Source organism: Hyalella azteca, unplaced genomic scaffold (genome assembly GCF_000764305.2).
Source record: "Hyalella azteca isolate HAZT.00-mixed unplaced genomic scaffold, Hazt_2.0.2 contig13345, whole genome shotgun sequence".
NCBI classification, from domain to species: domain Eukaryota; kingdom Metazoa; phylum Arthropoda; class Malacostraca; order Amphipoda; family Hyalellidae; genus Hyalella; species Hyalella azteca.
The window spans coordinates 1,787-5,419 of record NW_025943270.1 but is presented as its reverse complement, the minus strand read 5'-3'; positions in this window follow the sequence as shown (position 1 = coordinate 5,419).

The following is a 3,633-nucleotide window of genomic DNA, read 5'->3' as shown; positions in this document are numbered from 1 at the left end:
CCTTTTACCTCTTCCCAACTCAGCCCTATTACCTATTACCTCTTCCCAACTAAGCCCTATTACCTCTTCCCAACTCAGCCCTATTACCTATTACCTCTTCCCAACTCAGCCCTATTACCTCTTCCCAACTCAGCCCTATTACCTCTTCCCAACTCTCCCACCGTCAAACCTCTGAAAGACAAGTACGTCTCTACGACATAAAACGCTTAACGTAGGAATGGGGTGGACATTCACCGTTTTTTACGATGCTCAATATTGATTAATATATACTTATATCTGTCATATGATGGAGTGAAAGATGCCCAACTAATGTGCCCTCAATACCCACAGCACCACACATAATGTTCGTGGTGATGGTGTGCTAGATACCAACTGATGTGTACTCGTATAGCACAACAAATCATTTTGGAATCAAGCTTGGCTAGCAGTTGTTGATAAATAATGCGCTTCAATTTGCCAATAAATTAACCATGTGTGATACGATGGTGTGCAAGATGCCAGCTAATGTGTACTCAATACCCACAGCACCACACATCATGTTCGTGGTGATGGTGTGCTAGATACCAACTGATGTGTACTCGTATAGCATAGCTATTATACTTCGTAATACGATGGACACAAAAGTGTGCTGTGTACAATACGTCGTTGCCAACACTCATAAAAAAATTGTACATAAATCATCAAGATGCTACATCAATCCTACCCACTGTATGGAGTGTTCGTCACACGACTTATGAACGAAAAATTAAGGTCTCTCTGAATAATCACTCAAACCTATCCTCGATACCAGATCCACTGAATTACGCATCAGTAATTCTCTTTTTCAATCATCAAACTAAAACCTGTATAATAGATGAACTAATTTCTTCAATGTCACGTCGACACTTTGTAGTGTATAGTACACAGCATACAGTCTGCAGTGATAACCTAACACGGTCACAAATTGCTGCCCTGAAATCGGTTCTCAGCGCGCACGCGGCATTCAGGGTCTTATAATTCAGTGCTAGAAATCAAAAATGTATTCGTTCTGCTTGGGCTTCACCACGCACGGTCGCCCCAATCTTAGTTCGGCGCTAGGGAACAAAAAAATCACTCAGTGATTTTTGTACACAGTGATTCTGTACCATCCACTGATTTTGTACTCAGTGATTTTGTACCACCCACTGAGTGAAAAATCGCTCAGTGGGTGAAGCAATGGGCCCATTGCTACACCCCATTACCAAGTGGCAATGAGCCGATGGGCTTGGGGCAAGGCGCCAACCCCTGGTCACGTTACCCAAATTGCATTTTTTTTGTTTTATATGTGATAAAACAACACTTTACAGTTTAAAATAAGAAAAATGTAATAAAAAATATCACATTCATTCATTAACAACTGGATAGTTCATATCATCAACTGGAAAAAATATATTCTTGCCATAAAAAAGTCATCCTTGAAGTGAAAAAATGTATCCTGTACTAGAAAAAATAATTAACTTGACCAGAAAAAAACTTCGTTCCAGTTTCGTCCATAATTCAGATGTCATGTGCAGGGAATTTGTACCTAATCGTGATTTCCGCCAACACCATAAAAACTCATCAACTTTTGGCTCATTGGTGTTGGCTGACATCAACGTTTGGCAAGGCAAAAGTCAACAACTAGTACCAAACTTGTTGGTTGAGGAATGCGAATATTCATATAGTGCCGCTCCATAAAATTTTTCAGCCAATCCTTGCCAGCCTTATTTTCGCTTTTTAAATAGGCGATTTTTATTATGTCGTCCAGCAACACTGATTGCAATTCTTTTCACATCTGTACATGTTAGTCCAAACATTCATTTTCGCATATCTTTAATGCGCGTAACTATTGCATCCTTCAGTATTAAAATCACTTGGCTGCTTAAGTCGCAAATTTACCAGGAATTTAAAAGTAAAGAAAATGGAAGAAATGGTGAACTTTTTGGCTATTTCTTTACTTTTAAATAGCATCCTTCAAGGATGTAGTTATCGTATTTTCCTAAACAAAGAACTCCTGGGCCCATAGTCAACCTCTCAAAAAAGTTAAGAGATCGTAAGTTCATTCGCCAATCATTGACGCCTTTCAAGCCAAATCCACCAATCACAGTCAAGAAAATAGAGCGTAAGTACTTACCTTTACTTAGCGAGCTTTGAAAGGATGGCCCCTGGTTGCTTCATCTTTCCATCTTTGTGCCGACACAACGTTTACTTGGCAATTTTAACTCTTGGTAATTTGTCTTTCCTAATTTCCTCCAAGACATTCTAGAGTTCTGACAATAGTTGGCTATATTGGTCTTCCTTTTATAGTTGCGCATATTCTGAGGCTATGTGTAGATATTGCATGCTGATGGTTGGCGTTGGGCCCAGGGCCTGTTTACGAGTCAATTTTGTTACCCACGGCTGCGCTCCCATCAAGACAGAACAGTTACGAATGTGACGTTGCTCGTCAGATTTAACCCACCAAGTTCCGACTATTTTCGTCTTATCTTTCAAAAATCGTTCACGTATTTCTGTCTGCTAGGAACATATGATTATGGTTGAACTACAGGAACTTCTTATGGTTGAACTACATAAGGTTGACCCACGAGAAGTTCCGTCTTTCAATTCAGCTTTCTTGTTACGTCACGTAGATCGAGAAACGTAAACAAACCCGTCATTCCCATGTCGGATTGGCTGACTGGCTTGATCGCATTTCGATGATTGGTTAATGCCCGTGACGTCACTGGGATCAGTGACGTCACAGGCGAATAACGAACTACATCCGCAAAAATGGGCTTCTGATGAGTCAACCTTATACTAGTTCAATCATGGCCTAGGCAGCCTCACGGCCTCACCCAGTCACCCATCCTACCAGTAGAGTAACCACAAACCACAAACCAGTAACCAATCAGTGACTCAGTCAAGTCCAGTGCGGCGCCTGCCGTAAGTGAGGGAGGTTGTGGCGTGCTGCAGTCGGTGCCTGCCCGCTCCGTGAATAGTGCTAATATCGCGAGTTTCCCGTGGTAATTCACATTAGATAATAGTTCTAATGGAGTGTTTTTGCAACAATTTTATCGGCGTTTGTGTCTTTTCCCTGACTCCAGGAAGGAGGCGGTGTCTTATCTTGCCCTCACAGCATGGCGGTGTCTATCTTGCTTGGCTTGCCGCAGGATTGCATCAGGTTTTGTGCTGCCGCCGCCGGCCGCTACGTGACGGCGAACAGCTGAGATATGCCGTTATTATCTTACTATTTAACACGTTGACTCCGAAGTGGTACAAATGCGTACCACGAATGTATTTCTCCAGGACGTAGTGGTACATAATTCAGGTTCCTAAAATCGGCCAAATCCGAGAACAAAAAAGGCCAATGACTCAATATATACTAGTTTATTTGTAGGTTCCGCTATAAAAATCCCATTTATTTTCTTTTTGCGGTATTAAAAATTTAATTAGGAAGTACCCCTATCATAAATTTTAGCCGCCCAGCGCAATTGAGAAAAACTAAATCACGGAATTTGTCCGGAAAAAATGACCGTCTGGCAACCCTGTTCAAAAACAGTACAAAAAATGAAATAATAGTACAAGATGAAGCAATCGTAGTCAACGTGTTAACGCAGCTATTCACCTGTTATTGCTCATATATATTTTGTTGTTGCT